This window comes from Neomonachus schauinslandi, chromosome 4 (genome assembly GCF_002201575.2).
Source record: "Neomonachus schauinslandi chromosome 4, ASM220157v2, whole genome shotgun sequence".
Lineage (NCBI taxonomy): Eukaryota > Metazoa > Chordata > Mammalia > Carnivora > Phocidae > Neomonachus > Neomonachus schauinslandi.
The window spans coordinates 85303119-85326738 of NC_058406.1; the positions used below are offsets into that span (position 1 = coordinate 85303119).

The following is a 23620-nucleotide window of genomic DNA, read 5'->3' on the forward strand; positions in this document are numbered from 1 at the left end:
TTTATAATAAGCCAATAAATGTGTTTCCCTGAGTTCTGTGAGCCATTCTAGCATATTATTGAATCCAAGGAAGGGGTTATAGGAACTCCAATTTATAGCCAGTTGTTCAGAAATACAGTTGACAACTGGGGACTTGCAATCGGTTTCTGAAATGGGGATACTCCCATGGGACAGAACCCTTAATTGGCGGGATCTGATACTAACTCCAGGTAGTGTCAGAAGTGAATCATAGAACACCCACTGGTGTCAGAGAATTCTCTGGTGTGGGAACAACCCACACATCTGATCACAGAAGTGTTCTGTGTAAGTGTGAATAGACAAAATAGTTTTCTTTTTAGGCTGAAACTCTATTTTTTAATTAGTTGAATTGTTTCTTTACTTATTGGTTTTAACTTTTTGCTGTTTTTTTTTTCCTAACTGCTCAGCTGCGCAGATGGATGATTATTCATTAGTATTCAGTTATTTTTTTCTAATATACCTACTTAAGATATAAATTTCTCTCTAAACATAGCACTAGGTGTATCTCACAAGTATTGCTGTGTAATATTTTAATCATTTCAATTCAAAATACATTTTATTCCTTATAATTTCTCCTTTGGTCCATAGGTATTTTAGAAGCCTGTTCTGTTTCCAAATATATGATTATTTTCTAGGTAATCTTTAAATTAATTCCAAGCTAAATTGCATTTTAGTAAGAGAATGTACTCTGTATGTATCTCATGTATACTTAAAAATAATGTGCATTCTGAGGTTGTTGGTGTGGTGCTTTATTAGCATCCATTAGGTCAAATTTCTAACGTGTTCAAATCTCTTTACTCTTATTTCTGGAGAGAGCTTTTCACCTTAAAACTGTGGATGTGTCCTTTTTTTCTAATTCTGTCAGATTCTTGCTTTCTGTATTTTGAATTATATAAAAACAAATTTCAAAGTATTATTGCTCTGGTGAATTTAAATTTCTGTCATTTTAAACTAATTCACTTTATCCCTAGGATGCTTTGGCCTAATTCTATTTTGTCTGATATTAATAAACTAATTTCTACCTTTTTTGGTTAGTACTTGAGTGGTTCATATTTTTTCAATCTTCTACTTCAACCTTATCATTTGAGGGTCTGTCATCGCAATATACATCTTCAATTTTTCATTTAGTTTGACTTTTTTGTTTTATTTATTTATTTTTTTTAAGATTTTATTTATTCATTTGAGAGAGGGAGAAAGAAAGATAGATAGCATCGTGGGGGGAAAAGCAGAGGAAGAAGCAGACTCCCTCCTGACCAGGGAGGCTGAGGCGGGACTTGATTCCAGGACCTTGGGATCATGACCTGAACTGAAGGCAGACGCTTAACCGACTGAGCCACCCAGGCGCCCCCTTTTTGGGTTTTAAGTGTAATATTATATCAATTCAGACTTGCCATAATGACAAATGTACTCAAATTCTATGTTATTCCTTCACATCTTTTCTGTATTTCTTTTTTTCTCAGGCTATTTTCCCTCCCTCTTCTAACATGGCATTTACATATATTTTTTAAGGTTACCCTAGAAATTAACAAATCACACTCACCTTATCATGAATGAGATTGTTCTACGATTTTATATCTTTTAATGCTTTTACCAGGTTTTTATATTAAGGATATACCAGTCTCATCAAACAAGTTGGCAGATGTTTTTCTTCCCCCTTTATTTTCTTAAAGCCTTTGTGTAAAAGTTTCTCAAATATCTGCTAGTCTTCAGCATTAAAAAAATATCTGATTCTTGAGATTTTGTTTGTTTTTATTTTTAAAGTAAGTTTTCATTCAATTTCTTTAATTAGAGATGACGAACTCAAATTAAAGTAAGTTTTCATTCAATTTCTTTAATTAGAGATGAAGAACTCAGGTTTTGATTTATCTTAAGTCTATATTTGTAAGTTTGTTTTTCAAGGAATCTATCTCGTAAGTTGGTAAATTCATTGGTATAAAGTTGTTCTCATATTCCCTTGCTTTCTTTTTAAATTCTGTAAGATATGTAATGATACTGCATTTAATTTTTCTTTTTTTATTATGTTATTTAATCACCATACATTACATCATTAGTTTTTTTAAATTTTTTATTGTTATGTTAATCACCATACATTACATCATTAGTTTTTGATGTAGTGTTCCATGATTCATTGTTTGCTTATAACACCCAGTGCTCCATTCCTCTTTAATACTCATCACCAGGCTAACCCATCTCCCCAGCCCCCTCCCCTCTAGAACCCTCAGTTTGTTCCTCAGAGTCCATAGTCTCTCATGGTTCGTCTCCCCCTCCAATTTCCCCCCCTTCATTCTTCCCTTCCTGCTATCTTCTTCTTCTTCTTCTTTTTTTTTTAACATATAATGTATTATTTGCTTCAGAGGTACAGGTCTGTGATTCAACAGTCTTACACAATTCACAGCGCTCACCATAGCACATTTAATTTTTCTAATGTTTGTAATTTCTTTCTCTACTAAAGTTTTGAGATTTGTATTAATATTTTCAAAGAAACAACTTTTTGATACACTTATTTCCTCCTGTTTTTGTCTTTCTAATTGATTTATACAATAATCTTTATTTTGTCCTTCCTTCTACTTACTTTGGGTTAAATTACTTTCTTTTTTACTACTTTTTAAGGTAGTAAGTATCTCAGGTCACTGATTTTTATAATTTTCTTTTCTATTATAGGTGTTTAAAACTACAAATTTCTCTCCAAATCATGCATCCCCAGAATAAATTCCTCTTGGTAATGATGTGTATTATCCATTTGATACATCTCTGGATATTTTTTTTTTTATTTGACAGAGAGAGACAACAGCGAGAGAGGGAACACAAGCAGGGGGAGTGGGAGAGAGAGAAGCAGGGGCCCCACTGAGCAGGGAGCCTGATGTGGGGCTTGATCCCAGGACCCTGGGATCATGACCTGAGCCAAAGGCAGACGCTTAACAACTGAGCCACCCAGGCGCCCCACATCTCTGGATATTACCTGCTAATATTTTTCAGGATTAAAATGTCTATTTTCATTTCCTTTTACAAAAGGAATACATATATGTAAATGTAAATATATACTTGTTAACTGGGAGTGAATTAAAAGGAAATGACAGGCTAGTAATGTTGAAATTTTAAAGCATAGTGGAGAGTAATCGCAGTCTTCATCTTGTGTGAGAAAAACTGACAATAAGAAGTAAGAGTATATTTTGTTTTATATTTTTCTAGGAGTCCCCACTAGTGTTAGATTTCTTCACTTAAAGGGCATTTCCAGTGGTGCCTGGGTGGCTCAGTTGGTTAAGCATCAGACTCTTGGTTTCAGCTCAGGTCATGATCTCAGCGTGGTGAGATCTGAGATCAAGTCCCTTGGACTCAAGAGTCTGCTTGAGATTCTCTCCCTCTCTCTCTCCTCCTCCGCCCCTAACCTCCCCACCTCAATCAATCAATCAATCAATAAAATCTTTTTAAAATTTTTTATTTACTTATTTGAGAGAGAGTGAGAACGACAGAGATCACAAAGGGAGTGGGAGAAGCAGACTTGCCACTGAGCAGGGAGCCCGATGTGGGGCTTGATCTCAGGATCCTGAGATCATGACCTGAGCTGAAGGCAGACGCTTAACCAACTGAGCCACCCAGGTACCCCGAAGTCTTTTTTTAAGGGCATTTCCAATTCTGTCTGCAGCTGGAACCCACGGTGCACTAACAAACTAAAAGTTCCATATATCACCATTCATGTATTTTAGAAATGGGCAAAAGGGAGAAAAAAAAGAAGTCCTCTTCTACAATAGTCTGAGTGTATGAAGTGCTACTCTTCCCAACATTAAAGGGAATATCAAGTTATAAAGCATTTAAAGTTGCATAATAACATTAATTTTCCATACATATGTTTACATCTTTAGCTTACGATTTCAATCTAAGGTGCCTCTATGATTCTTTTTGTAGCTAATTTTAACATAATAATTAGAATTGATGTGTAACTACACCAGATCTCAGCTGCTCCTACAGGGTACACTTGTGTACACTGTAATTACAACTTATACTAAACATACCAAAGGAGAACATGAAAAACTTATATGTACTTAATTACACACATGCCATTTAATCATTTTTTTTCTAAAACTAGGCAATATCTGTTTCTAAAAAAAAATCAGGGAAATAAAACTATCAAATGATACACTGGCAACAGGTGGAATTTCCAGTTGTGATTGCTTAGTAGTTTTTTAAAAAAATAGTATAATATAGTTTTTCATACTAATTGTTTTCTCTATCCTCTCACATTCCGGATGTCAAGAAAAGCTTTTAACTATATTTGTACTATTATCATTGCATTACAGATATTGGTTACCTAATTATCATGTCAATTAACTATACTGCACTTCTTTAAGGTAGGGAGCGTATTTTTCTCATCATTGAACACCCCCACCCCCAATGCCTTGCCAAGTGCTGGCAGAAATTAAGTACTGAATAAGAGTATTGTACAAATGGGAAATTAACAAAGTAGGAGAAGGTAGTTAATCATGTCCTGAAAGCTTAGAAGCTCTTCCAGGCAGAGAAATGGACCAAAGGCATTTGAGGTAGAGAAAGTTGTTTGCAAAGGCAAGTAGATTTTTTTTTTTAAAGATTTTATTTATTTATTCATGAGAGACAGAGAGAGAGAGAGAGGCAGAGGGAGAAGCAGGCTCCCAAGGAGCAGGGAGCCCGATGCGGGACTCGATCCTAGGACCCTGAGGTCACGACCTGAGCCGAAGGCAGACGCTCAACCATCTGAGCCACCCAGGCGCCCGGCAAGTAGATTTTATTCATTTATTCAACAAATATTTATTGAGCCCATTATACATGCTAGACTTTGGGATATAATCTAAGGCAATAACATATATGGTCCCAGCTTCCAAGAAGCTTATGGTTTATGAAAAAAAATGTGTTCAGCTAATAAATCACTCAAAAATGTGTTCCTATAAGCTGAAATAAGTGTATAAAGCAATATCAGTATATATAATAAATGGAATTAATGCCTTCTCCTGAGTTAATTGAGCATGTTTTATAATCCTAATTTGTCTCTACTGTGGAATTATTTATAACTTAAAAAAATTAGTAGTCATTCCTAGGGTTGAAGCCCTTTCATATAGTGTTACATTATATGTTATGTAACATTGGTGTTGTCTACTTATGTATATTATATCACTTAATGTGTAGAGCAAGATGCTCACAACTAAAAATATCAGCTCTTCCCTCCAAACCCATGTGCTATTTAGGTCATACATTTTACTTTTAACATATGCTTTAAGCATACAATATATCACTATTTTTGCTTTGAAATCTCTGCTTTTATTCATTTATTCCATATCAGAGTTCATCCTTTTTAGTTTATCCACCTTTCTGTCTGATTTCATAGTCCTTCTGCCTGAAGAATTTTCCTTAAGATATCTTGCGGTGCAAGTCTACTAGAAATAAATTGTGAGTGAGTGTGTGTGTGTGTATAAAGCAGATATTTTTTCTCTCACTTTGACAGATATTTGGGGGTGTATAGAATCTTATGTGGGCATTTTTTATTTATTTGTTTTGCAACACTAAATATAACAATTCGGTGTATCTGGCTTGCATGACTCCAGATGAGAAATGTGCTGTAGTTCTTTGGTTCTCTTTATGTAACGTGTCTTTTTTCTCTGGCTGCCTTCAAGTTTTCCCCATTTTCATTTATTTTCAGCAGTATGAATATAACAGGTAAGTGTGAGGCATGTCTGTGTGTGTGTGTCTGTCATTAATTTTGGAAAAATTTTTGCCATTATTTCTTCAATTATTTCTCCTCTCCCTTTTCTTTTTCTTCTCCTGGGATTCCAAGAATACATTTACTAAACCAGTTAATATTGTCCAACAGCACTTGGATCCTCTGTTTGATTTTCATACTTTTTTTTGTTTTGTTTTTTCACCTACCTATCTTTGAGGTCATTAATTTTTTTTTCTTTTCTTTTTTTTTGTGGGGGGTTACATTGAGCATAGGGAGTATTTTTAATTGGTTGTATTGGGCATAAGCATGTTGAAGACATTCCTTATCTTTGTTACTGCTTTTTGTTTCTAGCTTTTTCATTTGTTTTTTTCTTATAGTTCCACTTCTCTTCTAAAATTACCCATTTCATCTTGCATGCTGTCCACCTTTTGCATTAGAGATTTTATCATATTACAGTAGAATCTTGAATAAGTTGGGTTTGGGGCACCAACCCCCTGCGCAGTCAAAAATTCCATATAACTTTTGACTCCCCCCAAGAGTCTATTGTGATTTTTTTATTTGTAAATTCTTTTTTTTAAGAATTTATTTCTTTATTTGACAGAGAGAGACACAGCGAGAGAGGGAACACAAAGCAGGGGGTGTGGGAGAGGGAGAAGCAGGTCTCCTGCAGAGCAGGGAGCCTGATGGGGGGCTCGATCCCAGGACCCTGGGATCCTGAACTGAGCCTAAGGCAGACACTCAATGACTGAGCCACCCAGGCACCCCTATTTGTAAATTCTTTATTTTGGCTAATACTGACTGCAATCACTACTACCACGGATTTATTATGGCTGAGAGGAGCTATTCACTAGCTATTCTGCTGTTATTAAACACTAAAAATTAGGGAAAAACTGGAGGTTATTTGGAATGGGATAAGGAGAGGAGAGCAGAACCTCAAGGGAGAACATGAAGTCCTACCCAGCCTTGTTATCCGAAATGAGTAACTGCGTCAGATCTAACTTAAGTGCCAGCTTCTCCAAAAAGGTTTTCAGAAAAAGGTCGCATAACAGTTATTCACTGGACAAAAAGTGTTGATGTTTCTAGAAAAGGTCTTGACATGAAAGACCCAACTTAAGAACAATTATACATAGCACCATGACAGAGCTGGGCTCATGGCAGCCTGGCACCAATTAAAATGCTACTGTGGACACAGAAATCTGTAGGGGCTAGCCCTCACTCACAGATATATGTGATGTTTTACAGCATAGAGATGTAGATGGTTCTCTCTTCTGTATGTAGATGTCATCTGGAGGAGACTTCTTCCTGCTGCCACATTCAAGGAATTTCTTAATTGTAGGGATATTGCTTATTTTCACTGTGAACTCCTGGAGGTTCAGCAGGATAGTGGGGACTTTCTCTTCTAGAGCCAAAATGATTTGGAGCAGAATCATGTCCACAAGCCTCAGCTGATTTCCAATAAGAAATCGTTTGCCGTGATCCCTTAAAACCTTTTCAAACTCAGATGTGCATCTAATTATAGCCTTCTAGGCCATGTTAACCGGTTGTTTTTGTTGATCATCTGGTTTCAGGAAAGGATGTATGATAATCAGTTCCAGCAGATCTAGCGTCACTTCCATGTGCAGGTCAATGAGGGTTCTCTCCTTGAGGTCCTCCCCGAAAGAGATGGTGCTTTCCCACTATGTAGTGAAGAATGCTTCCGATCTGCACCAACTTCATTCCATCAATTTTTCCCATTGGCATGTGTTGAAACAGCAGGTGGTTAGCATCTTGCAACTTTTGCAACTGTTCTTCTGTTTCTAAGAATACTTCATCCAACTTGACTCCAGTGGCAGCTAAAACCCATCTTGTGGATTCCATCAGGTCTCTTCTGTTCGGATAGTGGAGCTTGGGCTTCCCCGCCCTGATGGCTTTTCAGGCTTCCTGGAGTCCACGGGGAGCACCCAGAGCCACCCAATGTGTTCTGCAAGCAATCTGCTGCCCAATAGCCTATTGTTGACTGGAAGTCTTACCAATTGCATAAATAGCTGATTAACACATATTGTGTATGTTATATATGTTATATACTGTATTAGAATAAAGTAAGCTGGACAAAAGAAAATGATTTAAGAAAATCATAAGGAAGAGAAAATATTTTATAGTACTGTACTGTATTTTTTTAAAAACCCATGTAAATGTGGATCCATATAGTTCAAACCCATGCTATTCAAGGGTAAACTGTATAACATTGATTTTAACATTCTGCTCATAGCTTTTCAATATATATCTCAAATATAAGCCTAGTTCTATTGATTATCTTTGTCTCTTGGAAATGCATTGTCCGTTATTTGCTTTTTCATAAACCTTGTAATCTTTTGTAGAAAGAAAGTAAACATTCTATATAAGAGAGTAGATACTGAGGTAAACAATATTGGGGGGGGCTGGAAATTAGCATTCCTTTACTTCTGTTAGACCTTTATTGTGTGGATTTGAAGCCATCTAAAGAGAAGTGGTTGCTATTGCTACCCTCAGGGCACTTGGTCACCTAATTCCTCTAGAGATAATGTGTGTTCAGAGTGGGAGTGGCCTTCTTTATGGTTTTATCATTTCTGATTCATCCTCAGCTGTAGATCTTCCCCTTGAGGTGTGCCTGAGAGAGAGTTCCTCTCCAGTCTTGCTCTATCCTGGTCCTCTTCCAGGAGAACTGTTGACCTGTTACTCATTAACTTTTAGTCTGGTAGTAGAGTGTACTCACCCTTCTCCAGCTGTAATTCTGTACAAGCATATATTCTGATCCTTCCCTTACTGTTTTTTCACTAGTTTTCACTAATGCCCTGAAAGCTGTGGTGTTCACTGCTCTTCTACCACAGTAAGTTCTGTAGGGGCAGATGGGGAAGGAGTATTCAAATGGGGCTTGTGCTTCTCTTGCTGACACTGCCATTCCTCTTCCCTAACCCTGCACCATGAGGGACTCTTCCTCAGAAATTTCACCAGTCTTTTTGTGAATATCTTATGAGGTGCATGTAGAAAAACCTACAAGTAGGTGTGACCTCCCCCTATACACACAGCACCTGAGGCCTCCAAACTCACACTAACATGCTATCTGCAGCTAATTTGTTAGCATCTCAAGCTGCATTCTTCTTATCAGTACTTGGCTACATCATCCCAGGTGAAGAAGTGCTCAGGTCCTATCTTTTCCCGCAGTCTTTAGGCTCTCCTCAGATTTTGCATTAGTTGGTTGTGCCATGACCTCAGTTCTTTGGTTTAGGAAAAGTTATGAACTTGCATTTGCCTGGATTTTTTGTTTTTGTCAAGGTGATAGCAGCACTCTTTCCACCTCTCTTTAATCCAAGAAGAAACTGGAAAGCCAAAATCATAATTCTTAAGGTGATATTTGGAAGATGAGTAAGAGTTTACTAGTGAAAGGGGGGGAGGCCAGAAGAGATTTCCAGGTAAAAGAAACATCATGGTAGTGTTATGAAGGAGCATGATATTTACAGCGAATGAAAAAGGAGCAATGAGAGCAAGGTGGTTGAGCATAGATAATGAATATAAAGATGGGACTGTGGGACACTGGAGAAGTAGAGCAGGTCACGCCATGCCTACACCTTGTTTAATCCTTATCCTAGGAACAACAGGAATTCTATAATGTATTGTGAGCAATTTTCAGAGTTTCCTTTTGAAATATTTATCCTGGGTACACCCTGGAAGGCTAATTAAAAATCATGTGGGCAGACCGATGGGGAGATACCACAGGTGTCCAGGTAGAGCAAGATGGACCCTTGGAATAGAGAAATAGGAGTGGGTATGGAAGAAAGACCTCTCCTGAAAATAAAAAGAGAAAGAAAGAAAAATGAAAGAAAGGTAGACTTTTTGAAGAGTCTGACACATATGGAGAATGGTGAGTTCAGGGTGGCTATTACACAGGTTTACGATAGGACTTTTAGGAAATTAGGCTGGAAATGAATTAAGATGAAACCGTGAAAGACCATGTAGGCTGCACTATGAAGGTTGTATTGATTTCTTCTATATGTACTAATTAGATCACAATAGGCTTTAAGCTGAGCTGTGACATGATCATATTAGATTTGGGGAGATACGACTTAAATCACTAAGCCATGATCTATGTAGATGGGACATTATTACATTCTGAACAGTAAATGCAACGTTTTCAGCCTGTGTTCGTATGAACATATATTAGAATGGTAAAACTAGACAACAATTGTCTTTACAAACAAATGAATAAGCTATTAAGACAAAGAAAATTTAGTTTTCTTACCACCATCCACTGAGCAAAATAATCTATCAGTAAAATATATTACTCATGAAATAGGAATCATATTCAACAAAAAAGTTGATTTGAAGATAATGAAAATGAACCAATTGATAGATCAAAAAGTGGTTATATCTGACAATTTACCTTTTGTTTTCATGGTTCAAGTAAGACGTAAATGAAAAATTCATTATATTTTGTATCATAGCAAATTTATAAATCCTGGTTTAAAAGATAAGCATTCATTACATGTCATTTTCCTAGTTTTTAAATGTTATTTTCTTGATAGATTCACCCATCCAGCCACTTACGTATTTAAGTTCTCAATGAGCACATATTGGGCACTGAAAACGTGCTTGGTACTGTGGATGCAGGGATTCCAAAAAATTAGATGACATACATTGTGTTTTCAAAGAGTGTCCAAAAAAGAAACAGACATTGCAGCGCACTGGAGTTACAAGCTGAAAAGTACAAAGTAAGGATGAAGTATCAGTGACACTGTACGAAGCAGGTTGGGGGCTTTATAATAAAGGAAATGAGGCAAGACTTCTTGATATGAGTCGTCATGCATTTAGTTCAAATCATTTCAGCAAAGCGTTAATAATTACTCTGTACCAGGCCCTATGCTCAGTGTTTGGGCTACAGATATTGATAAGATATAGTCAGTGATTTCAAGAAACTAATGAGAAAGACTAATATTGTAACACCCAACTATAGTATCAAATTCTAGTAACAGTATAAACTAATCCAAAATGAGAGTTGGAATGAGGATTCACTGAGGAAATAATTAGGAATGAGAACTGAAGGGTAAATAACGTCAGGAGGAGTGAAATGTTAGATCAGTACTTCCTGGCAGAGGACAGAGCATGGCAAAGGGCAGACAAATTAGCCTTTACTTTGTGCTCCCAGGGACACTCTCTGATGCGTAATTTACATGCAGTGCCCTGCAATCATTCTAAGGAATAGGCATTACCACTTCCCTTTAGAGGTGTGAAATCTCTGACCCAAAGAGGTAGGTAGCTTTTCTAAGATATGTCAGGCTGCTAGGCTGTCTGAGGCTATCTTGTTTAAACACCCATGTTCTCAAACACGTGATAATGAGTGAAATGATATGGTGTATCAGAGAATTGTAGGTAGCTTAGCATGGATAAACTATATGCAAGAATATGCATATTTCTCTTCTCTTCATATGTTACCATTCCCATTTGGGTTTTTTTTTGGTTTTGGTTTTGGCTACTCCTTTTTTCAGGCTTGTCATCGGAACCCCATCTCCACCAGCCTGCCACATATTGACAGACAGCAAACCTTACCTAATCTGCCTTACTTGGGGATATGAGTAGCTAGATGGAACACCAAGGAGGACTGCTTTATGGATCCCAAGTACCACAACCATTGCTTCTGGTCCCATCTGAATGTTGTCTCCTCTGGCTCGACTGAAGCTTTGCTCGTCAGATTTGGAAATGCCTCTTGCTACAGACTCATGTTCTGGGCCCCAGTGGTTATTCTTGCTATTTTTAGATCCTTCCCCTTACTAGCCTGCTACCCTGATGCCCATCCTTTTCTACTACTCCCTGTGACAACGAACTCAACCAACTGTTTTCCCAACTCAAGTGGAAGAAGTTTCTTTCTCCAATTACGTCACCTCAGTGGGGACAAAGAATATTTTCCATTTCTTTCTTTTTTTTTTTTTTTTTTTTTTTTTAAAGATTTTATTTATTTATTTGAGAGAGAGAGAGTGAGAGACAGAGAGCATGAGAGGGGGGAGGGTCAGAGGGAGAAGCAGACTCCCTACCGAGCAGGGAGCCAGACGCGGGACTCGATCCCGGGACTCCAGGATCATGACCTGAGCCGAAGGCAGTCGCTTAACCAACTGAGCCACCCAGGCGCCCTCCATTTCTTTCTTAAGCCATAAATTAATGTTAATAAATCTGAGTTCTCACCTTGGTTGTTAGGCCCTATCTAATTCTGCTTTTATTCAGATATTTACAAAGTGCAATTTGGTCAGTAATTTTAACATCCCCAATTAGCTAAGTATAGTCAAATCAAAGAGTATTTTTAACTTAGCATTTTGTCCCTTTAGATTTTGAAGCCTGAAATTATCCTTTCCTCTTTTTAAAAACTGTCCCATCTGGCCCTCAGTGGACTCCAGAGTTTGCAGAACAAAAAGATACCCTAGTCACTTAAAAATGAAAGAAAAATAAATTCTACCTTTCCTACCATCAAAATCGTTTTACCCTACTAATCAGAGAATCCTGTGTCACAGAGCCCCTAACTATTAATAAACTTCTCTCAAATTTTGTTAAAAATTCTCTGTTCTCGGGCGCCTGGGTGGCTTAGTTGGTTAAGCGACTGCCTTCGGCTCAGGTCATGATCCTGGAGTCCCGGGATGGAGTCCCGTATCAGGCTCCCTGTTCGGCGGGGGGTCTGCTGCTCCCTCTGACCCTCCCCCCTCGCATGTGCTCTCTCTCTCCTTCTCTCTCTCTCAAATAAATAAATAAAATCTTTAAAAAATAAAATAAAATAAAAAAAGAAATAGACATTTAGGCACCAATGTCATGTGGACAGCTTTTAAAGCCATTAGAGTGCATGTGATCACCAAGCTAGTAAGTGTTGATAAAGAAAAGAATCCAGGGCACCTGGGTGGCTCAGATGGTTAAGCGACTGCCTTCGGCTCAGGTCATGATCCTGGAGTCCCAGGATCGAGTCCTGCATCGGGCTCCCTGTTCGGCGGGGAGTCTGCTTCTCCCGCTGACCCTCCTCCCTCTCATGCTCTCTGTCTCTCATTCTCTCTCTCGCAAATAAATAAAATCTTAAAAAAAAAAAAATTCTCTGTTCTCTTCCTCTATTTGAACTGTACTCTTTGAATTCATTTCTGTTTTCTACATCACATCCTTTTTTCCTTAACTAGGACCATTGTCTATTGCTTTGTCACTAGCAGTTTTATCATTAAGTACAATATTCGTGTGTGTGTGTGTGTACGCTTTTCACAAGCCAATCCCCCCTAATCTATCAAAAAGTATCAGAAAGCATAAAAAATAATATTCAGAACCATCAAACTTGTCATACATTATGATTTTAAATTTATTCAGAAAACATAAAAAACAACCTTGATGTGACTTACACTACACAAGGCGCTGCCTGCTACTTGAGACCAAACATATATTACAAAAACCCAATCAAGTTCAGCACATATATGTTATAATTCTGTAAGCACTTAACTTTAGGTATTCTCCCCATAACTTCAGCTGTTCTTGGACCTTATTTTCATATAAAACAAACACATAAAATCCATAAAATTATAAGGAAAGTGAGATTTGATGTAAATATTCAAGTATCTGAATGAAGCAAAATATAGCTGGCTGGTAACTTCCAATTTTGCATTCGTTGTGATTGAGTGATCACCATATAGATAAAAGCCTACATTCACTCACAACAGATTAAATTTAGCAGAAAACAGCCTATTTCCCTGTTCTTTTTTCTACTCATTTTGAAGCATTTTTATATCCTATAATTTTCTGTTATGTAATAAATCTCCATCACCTTTTATTAAAACATATATAATATATATAGTTTCTCAAATAACAAATATAGCCAATTTCAATCGTAAATCTGAAAAATGTCTTCCTGTTAGAAAAAATAGAAGGCATTCCATGAGGACATAATAACAGTTCAGAAGTCTCAGAAACTGGGTTCTTATGATAAAAGTTCTAATAAAAAATTGAGTGATGCCTGGGTGACTCAGTCCGTGGAGCATCTGCCTTCAGCTCAGGTCATGATCTCAGGGTCCTGGGCTCCAGCAGTGTCAGGCTCCCTATTCAGTGGGGAGTCTGCTCCTCCTTCTCCCTCTGCCCCTCTCCCCTGCTCGTGCACACGCACACACTCTCCCTCAAATAAATAAATAAAAATCTTTAATAAAAAAATTGAGAATTTCAGCTCTAGGGAAGAACTACTTATAATCATTTTTTCAGATTATACTGACATGTGAATATACTGTCTTCCTCCACTGTATAGAGTCTACCCAGTCTAGAAAAAACATCTTTCACTAATCAATTTTATGCCAAAAAAAGAAAACAATAATGAAAACAACCCATTTTATAATAATATTTTACTTCATTTTTATCAAGACTGATACCATTCTGCTCTCGGCAATTATGGCTCATCCTAGAAATATTGCTGCATAAGATCTATCACAAACTTAACAGCTTAAAATAACACACATTTATTATCTCACAATTTCAGTGGTTCAAGAACCTAGGCACAGCTAACTGGGTTCTCTGCTTGGGGTCTCACATTGCCCCTGCAATCAAGGGGGCAAGTAGACTTCATTCTCATCTGGAGAGCTGACGAGGGAAAAATCCATGTCCCAGTTCATCCAACTGTTAGAAGAATTCATTTCCTTGCAGCTGTGTGACTGAGGGCCCTTGCTTCTTACTGGCTGTCAGTGGACGTCCACCTTCAGGTTCCAGAGGCTGCTCCAGTTCCCTACTATGTGGCCCTCTTCGCAGGCAGTTCACAGTGTGGTTGTTTGCTTCCTCAAGCCCAGCAGGAGAATTTCCTGTATACTGATCTGCTAAAATGGAATTTCACAGAACATAATGTAATCTTGGGAAAGATGTCTCACCCCTTTTGCCATATAATGTAACCTAATCCAGGATAGGTGATATCCCATCACTTTTTTCCCTATTCTACTTTCTACAAGCAAAACAGAAGTCCTGTTCCACTCAAGGGGATGAGAGTATATGGGATTTAACACCAGGAGATGGAACTCATGAAAGCCACCTTAGAATTCCCCCTACCACATTTCTCTAATGTCCCATCGATTTTTCCTGGAGAGGTCAAAGCCACACCCTGTTTTAAGGATGAATTTTTAATATGTGCTTATAATTCTACTAGTAGAAAGATTGTCTTTCAACTTACATAAACCCTGAAATTTCTCAGTAAAATGTTACCCCATTTGATCACAGTGTATTTTCACAAACAATAAAACCACAAGGTGAAGTCCTTTATCTGTAAGGAAATGAATTTAGCAAAGCTATTTTAGAAGAACTTTCACATTCAAAGTTTAACTTAGGACCAGTTTCTCCTTGGCTAATTTTTCATGGGAGTACAATGGAGACAAAACTTTTGCAATGGGATGCTCCCTCACATTGGAAATGTTTGTCATTTATCTAATTTCCTCGGTTTGGAGGCCTTAGAGATCTAATTTTTTCCAGTGATTTCTTCTATCTTGGAAGGTAGAGCTACTCACAGAGGCGCCATTTTGTCTTCTTAATTTCCTTCTTATCCCCTTAGTCTCTCTAACCACACTTAATTTCTCAACTGAGGATTGGAAGCAGGACTCAGGTCAGGCACCAGAGCTTTTAATTTAAAGTTTGTACATTCTTTGCTAATGTATCATCATTTCCTATCATCATTTTCTAGTGCCCAGCTTGTGGAATTGGTTGTAGTAATCAAGAATGGGGTCTGCCCCCAAAGTACAGCATCCTTTCTTGATCAAAACTCTTCAGAGTATAGGGATAGAGGGTACATACCTCAATATCATAAAAGCCATCTATGAAAAACCTACAGCGAATATCATTCTCAATGGGGAAAAACTGAGAGCTTTCCCCCTAAGGTCAGGAACGCGGCAGGGATGTCCACTATCACCGCTGCTATTCAACATAGTATTGGAAGTCCTAGCCACAGCAATCAGACAACAAAAAGAAATCAAAGGCATCCAAATTGGCAAAGAAGAAGTCAAACTCTCACTCTTTGCAGATGATACGATACTTTATGTGGAAAACCCAAAAGACTCCACCCCAAAACTGCTAGAACTCATACAGGAATTCGGTCAAGTGGCAGGATATAAAATCAATGCACAGAAGTCAGTGGCATTCCTATACACCAACAACAAGACAGAAAAAGAGAAATTAAGGAGTCGATCCCATTTACCATTGCACCCCAAACCATAAGATACCTAGGAATAAATCTAACCAAAGAGACAAAGGATCTGTACTCAGAGAACTATAAAATACTCATGAAAGAAATTGAGGAAGACACAAAGAAATGGAAAAACGTTCCATGCTTATGGATTGGAAGAACAAATATTGTGACGATGTCAGTGCTACCTAGAGCAATCTACACATTCAATGCAATTCCCATCAAAATACCATCCACTTTTTTCAAAGAAATGGAACAAATAATCCTAAAATTTGTATGGAACCAGAAAAGACCCCGAATAGCCAGAGGAATGTTGAAAAAGAAGGGCAAAGCTGGCGGCATCACAATTCCGGACTTCCAGCTCTATTACAAAGCTGCCATCATCAAGACAGCATGGTACTGGCACAAAAACAGACACATAGATCAATGGAACAGAATAGAGAGCCCAGAAATGGACCCTCAACTCTATGGTCAACTCATCTTTGACAAAGCAACAAAGAATGTCCAATGGAAAAAAGACAGTCTCTTCAACAAATGGTGTTGGGAAAATTGGATAGCCACATGCAGAAGAATGAAACTGGACCATTTCCTTACACCACACACAAAAATAGACTCAAAATGGTTGAAAGACCTCAATGTGAGACAGGAGTCCATCAAAATCCTAAAGGAGAACACAGGCAGCAACCTCTTTGACCTCAGCCGAAGCAACTTCTTCCTAGAAACATCACCAAAGGTAAGGGAAGCAAGGGCAAGAATGAACTATTGGGACTTCATCAAGATAAAAAGCTTTTGCAAAGCAAAGGAAACAGTCAACAAAACCAAAAGACAACCAACAGAATGGGAGAAGATATTTGCAAATGTCTTATCAGATAAAGGGCTAGTATCCAAAATCTATAAAGAACTCATCAAACTCAACATCCAAAGAACAAAGAATCCAATCAAGAAATGGGCAGAAGACATGAACAGACATTTTTCCAAAGAAGACATCCAAATGGCGAACAGACACATGAAAAAGTGCTCAATATCGCTCGGCATCAGGGAAATCCAAATCACAACTTCAATGAGATACCACCTCACACCAGTCAGAATGGCTAAAATTAACAAGTCAGGAAACGACAGATGTTGGCGGGGATGTGGAGAAAGGGGAACCCTCCTACACTGTTGGTGGGAATGCAAGCTGGTGCAGCCACTCTGGAAAACTGTATGGAGGTTCCTCAAAAAGTTGAAAATAGAGCTACCATATGATCCAGCAATTGCACTACTGGGTATTTACCCCAAAGATACAAAAGTAGGGATCCGAAGGGGTACGTGCACCCCGATGTTTATAGCAGCAATTTCCACAATAGCCAAACTGTGGAAAGAGCCAAGATGTCCATCGACAGATGAATGGATAAAGAAGAAGTGGTATATATATACAATGGAATATTATGCAGCCATCAAAAGGAATGAGATCTTGCCATTTGCAACGACGTGGATGGAACTGGAGGGTATTATGTTGAGTGAAATAAGTCAAACAGAGAAAGACATGTATCATATGATCTCACTGATATGAGGAATTATTAATCACAGGAAACAAACTGAGGGTTGCTGCAGTGGGGGGTGAGGTGGGAGGGATGGGGTGACTGGGTGATAGACACTGGGGAGGGTATGTGCTCTGGTAAGCGCTGTGAATTGTGCAAGACTGTTGAATCTCAGATCTGTACCTCTGAAACAAATAATGCAATATATGTTAAGAAAAAAAAAAGAAGAAGAAGGTAGCGGGAGGGGAAGAATGAAGCGGGGGAAATCGGAGGGGTAGACGAACCATGAGAGACGATGGACTTTGAAAAACAAACAGGGTTCTAGAGGGGAGGGGTGTGGGAGGATGGGTTAGCCTGGTGGTGGGTATTGAGGAGGGCACATTCTGCATGGAGCACTGGGTGTTATGCACAAACAATGAATCATGGAACACTTCATCTAAAACTAATGATGTAATGTATGGGGATTAACATAAGAATATAAATAAATAAATAAATAAATAAATAAATAAATAAATAAATAAATAAATAAAAGAATGGGGTCTGCCCCCAACCTTTGTAACCCCCATAAGATTCACAGTTATTTTGTCTGTTACTGACAGATAAAGATGAGCTCCCCCACTGCCCGGCCCCAATTCTGGCCCTTCTTCCTACCCTTGTAAAGTCCTCAGGGGCCTTGAACTGTGTATGTTTGCTGCTTTTCTTGAATTCCCAACTGCCTGAATGGTCTGGGCAAAAACATCCCAGGGATGGATGGCTAATGTGGTGCTCCATGGTCTATTCTAATTATCCCAATATTTTAACCATAATCTTGGCAAAATGCTATCTAAGAATTTTCTTTTTTTTTTGGTACCAAATTACTTTATTTGAAGAATGGTACAAATGAAAGAAGTTAAGTAGATGTTTTGGTACAACTTATAGAAAAGGTAAAGGTAACCCCAACATGCATGCATGCCTTGGTGACACCAGGGAAGTCACCCTTGTGGCTATGAGAAGACAGCCTAAGGCTTAGCTCTCACTATCACTGTTTCCCAAGGTGTGCTTGTCAAAGAGATACTCTGCCATGCCAGATTTGGGAGACCCCATCTTGCGCAGGTTGATTACGTGGTCACCCAATTCTTTGATGGATTTCACCTGCTCATTCAGGTAGGCATCCAGCTTTAGGCCTTTAAATAAAATCTTATGGGATTTTTGTCCTGGTACCCCAATTTGTGGCTTTATCATCTTATGTTGGAAAGGCTATCTTTCCTCCATTGAATTATTTTTGCACTTTGGTCAAAAAAGTTACTTAGACATATCTGTGTCTATTTCTGGTTCTCTATTTTTTTCTGCTGGTTTATTTATCTGGTCTTCTAATAATGTCATAGTGTTGATTACTGTAGCTATATAATAAGTCTTACAACCAGGTAAAACAATTCTCCCACTTCCTTCTTGTTTTTCAAAATTGTTTTAGCTACTCCAGTTGCTTGATTTTCAGTATAAATTTTGGAATAATCTTGTGCATACTTGAAAAATGTCTTGTTTGAATTTGAATTAAACCTATATATCAATTTGGGGAGGTTTGGCAACTTTGGTATGTTGATGCTTCAATCCATGAACACAGTATGTCTATTTTTTATATTTTCTTTGATATCTTTCAATGTGGTATATTTTCAGCTTACAAATCCTGTACATATTTTGATAGATTTACACACCTAAGGATTTCATTTTTCAAGAATGTTAAATGATATTGTATTTTTAATTCCAGGATCCATGTGTTCATTGCCAGTATATAGGAATACAGCTGATTTCTGTATGTTAATTTTATATCTTTCAACTTTACTCAATTAATTTATTAGATCTAGGATTTTTATTTTTATAGGTTCTTTTGGAGTTTCTATGTGGACAGTCATCTTACCTTCCTTTTTAATCTGTGTCTCCTTGTATCTGTGTTTGCTCCTTTTCTTATAGTATACCTAAGTCTTATTGAATTAAGATCCACCTCAATCTAAGTGAACTCATCTACTTGGTTATATCTATAAAGACCCTATTTCCAAATAAAGGCATATTCTGAGGTTCTAAGTGAACATGGATTTTATGCAACAGAGCTAGATATATCCCCTCCTCAAAAAAAAAAAAAAAAAAAAAGCTTGCTCTCTCCACCCAAAGGAATATGAAAGGGGAAGTTTAGCAAGGCAGAAAACTTTGCAACAATAACTGCTCCAGTCCAACCAAAACCTTTTGGCCCTATATCCATTGACACAATGAAAGCCTGAGTAAGGACAAATAAGGTAAACTTCTACCCTTATCGGGTTATAACAGGCTCCTCATTATCCCTACTGGAATAGTGTCAGAGAGGACGAATTAGAGAACTGGAACTTTTAATCTCTACTGGCTGGTAATGAGGCCTTCCCTGTACCCCCACCTCACCTGTGTTGTCAAGGGAAGCCCATGGGAGCCTGAATTTCCACTTCCTACTGGTAGTAAAGAGGCTCCCATCTCTCTCCACTGGGGGATGTCAGAGGTTCAATGGAGAGTGAAGATGTTCATCATTGCACGGCAGGACACCACTTCACCATATCAGTGGAGACTGAGAGGGAGGGGATCCTGATTTCCCTATCCCTGTAACAAGGTGTCCCCCCTAGATGATCTGCTCTCTTCTTTTGACCTTTCAGAATCTCCTTATATTTGCTTTACCTAAAATGTATAGGGTTTTTCAGTTGTGCTTGGGAGCAATAGGAAAAAGTAGCTCTACTCCATCTTCCCAGTGGCTCACAAGTCATTCCAAATTGTAAACTCAGGAGGAGTTTTAGAAAATTTTGCTGTTTAATTTCCATCTTTAACTTTTTCTTTTCCTCGAGAAAATTTTAGGGAAGACATGGTAAAAAAAAAAAAGCAAAATAAAGTAAAAATATAATAGACTGCATGATGTGCCCCTTTCAGATGTTCAGCACAGGTGGTCTTGCAGATCATGGTTCCAACCCAGGTGCATAATACTCCATGCCAGTCAGTGGTCAATGGAGGGTTTTTTTTTGTTTTTTTTTTTTTAAGATCTTATTTATTTATTTGACAGAAAGAGAGAGAGTGCATAAGCAGGGGGAGTGGCAGAGGGAGAGGGAGAAGCAGGCTCCCCGCTGAGCAGGGAATCTGATATGGGCTCAATCCCAGGACCCTAGGATTATGACCTGAGCTGAAGGCAGAGAGTAGTCCAGGCAGTTATATCTAGATTGTTCCAAATTCTTACACAGGAACCCCTGAGAGGATATTTTTTTTCCTAGTCCAGAGTTTTAGATTTCTTAAGTTTCTTTATAAACAGCAGTGATTTTTTTAATTTATACTGATTTTATCTGAGTCTGAAAGAGTAACAGCCATTCAGCAGTCTCACAAAACCCTCTGAAGGACAGACACTCAGGTTACCCCTTATGTGTGAAAGTCATATTTTCTCCTTCATGATATTGTTCTTTGTCTCTGGCAGAAACTCTCCAAAGTCTTCTTCAGATACTTAATGCAGAGGTAAATAAACTAGGGATGGCCCAATCTTAAATTACTGACCACTTCATTTGCAAAATAGGTTTTTATAATGCTTAATTTTATATGTCAGTTTGACTAGATCACGGGTGCCCAGATATCTGGTTAAGCATTATTTCTGGGTGTATCTGTGAGGATATTTCTGGAAGAGATTAGTATTTGAATAGGCAGTAGACTGAGGAAAGCAGATTGACTTCCGCAATGTGGATTGACTTCATTCGATCTGTTGAGGGTCTGAATAGAACAAGAAAGCAGGGAAGGAAGAATTCTTTCTCTTTGCCTGACTGCATGAGCTGAAACACTGATCTCTTGGCCTTGGAGTAGGACTTAAGACCACCTAAACTCATGCTTCTCAAACCTTTGGACTTGGACTAAAACTTATGCCAATGGTTCTTCTGGTTCTATTCCTCTAGAGAACCCTAATACAGTTTTCATTATAATGCCATTATCGTGTGGGGTCAAGCAGGAGAAGATAACTTTGTAAGGGTAGCTTTGATGGAGACTATTATCAACTGAATGGCCCACTCTCTAAATTCATATGTTGAAGTCTCAACCCCCCAATATATATTTGGGAATGGAACATTTGAGAGGCAACTAAGGAGTGCTGAGGTCATGAAGATTGGGCCCTCATGATAGGGTTACTGCCCTAATAAGAAGAGACACCAGAGGGCGCCTGGGTGGCTCCATCCCTTAAGTGTCTGCCTTCCACTCCGCTCATGATTCTGGGGTCCTGGGATGGAGCCCAGCATTGGGCTCCCTGCTCAGCGGAGAGTCGGCTTCTCCCCATCCCTCTACCCCTCCTCACTGCTCGTGCTTCTATCTTTCTGTCTCCCTCTCATGCACGCTCTCTCTCTCTCAAATAAATAATTAAAATATTTTCAAAAAGAGAAACACCTGAGAGCTTCAGCATGTAAGGGCCCAGTGAGAAGGCAGCAAGCCAGAAAGAAGGCCCTCACCAGAAACCAACCAAGATGGCAACCTGATCTTAGACTTCCTGCCTCCAGAGCTGTGAGAAAATAAATTTCAGTTGTTTAAGTCACACAGTCTATGGTATTCTGGTGGGATAGCTGGAGCTGACTAATGCAGAGCCTTTTACTTTGATAGGTTCTTTCTAGGTTCTTGGATGCCTTCATTCTGGTTGAAAGAGTATAGATCATCCCACAGTATAGCCCATTTTATCTCCTTGCCTTATGTCTTACCTCTCATGAGATCTGATTCCCTTTCCTTGATATCTGAGTAAACTTTCCAATTTCTCCTGAATTAATTAATATAACTGTGTTAGGCCTTTGCTTCTTGTCTGGACAATGAAGTCCCTCTCTGGTCAATATTTCCTAATCTCCATCCTGTTTTGCCTCTTCTTGTTCAAATTATCGGTAGTAGGTTTAGGACTCAAATGTCTAGGAGGGCCAGCCCACACGAAGCGAATGAGATAGAAGCAAAACAATGTAGTATCCTAGCAAATCAGAGAATGTGTGCCCCCATCGAAAAGACACAGTTGATACTTAGGCACATTTTGTCAGATCCTCTACATTTTCAAGAGCATACAGAAATTCCAGTTTCTAAAGGTTAGCAACAAATTTTAAAAAAATTAAAAAGGATGGGTGTGAGCCAGTGTTATTCAGGCCAAACAACAACACAGGTCTCAAGGCCAGATTTGGCTCTTTGGCCCCCAGTTAAGGACTTCTACCATGATCGCTTTAATGATTTCTCCCAGGGGTACTAGGGGTTAGTTAGTCTTCGAATTGTTCTCCTGGTGGCTCCTGTTAATATCCCTTAGCTACCTCTGGAGATCAGGCCAATTTAAGTCCTGCTTATGGTGGGATCCTGGCGTAGGTCCTTTTTGAGCTCCGTCTGCCAAACAGCCCCCCCACCCCCCATCCCCCCGGCTCAAAGAATCACTGCCCAGTGGACTGGGGGCAGTAGAGCAGGGCTCCTCCCAAGGACAGGACACGGGTTAACTGCCAAGATCGCTCTGTCCTGGGGATGAGTCTGTCCATATTGAATAGTTTATGACGCCGCAAGCTGGTACACAGCTCTGCAGCCTCCTCTGCGCAGCTGTCACGGAGCCGGCAGACATCAATACTATTGTTCTCTTAGGCACCAGGATTTTATTTTCCTCGATACTTTATGTACTTCATTGAACACTATTGAATTTTCTTCTGCCTGAGTTAGGCTCTGAGACGAAATCATCAGCAGGTGCTTTCAATCGTTCTCTTGATGATTGCTTGTTCCTATTTTTGGTATCGTTTTATCTCTGAAGTACTGGGTTGGATTTTCAGTTTGGGTGGTCAGACCCGTGTTTCTCCTCACTGCAGAAGTTCCAGCAAGTCTCTGAGGCTTGTCTTACTATTTTAGTCCGCGTTTCTAGTGGGTGGGTCCAGGCTGGGCAGCAGCCTGCGTGAGGTGCGGCCGTCTCACAGAAAGTTGTAGAACCACACGGGAGAACTGGATGGTGTGGGAAAAGGAGAAAGAAACAGAAATCAGTTCAACCATACTCCAAAAGAAAAAGAATAATGCTCAAGTGTTTTGGTCTTCCAAGATTTTTCTTTTTTGCCCAGATTCATGATATAATTTCCTTTAGTTAACACACTTTCTGTCACTGTCATTGAGACGGGCAATTTCTATACATTCTTCGGGTCTCATTTACTCACAGATACTTTCCTGGGTTCCTAATCAGGGTTAGAACCCCTGCCACAGATGACCTCTCCTCCCTACATTTTGCCT

General features: G+C 38.8%; 1 pseudogene; it reads right to left on the minus strand.

Annotated features, from left to right (window-relative positions):
* Positions 1-5985: 5985 nt before the first annotated feature.
* Positions 5986-18475, minus strand: LOC110580620 (annotated as a pseudogene).
* Between the last annotated feature and the right edge of the window lie 5145 nt (positions 18476-23620).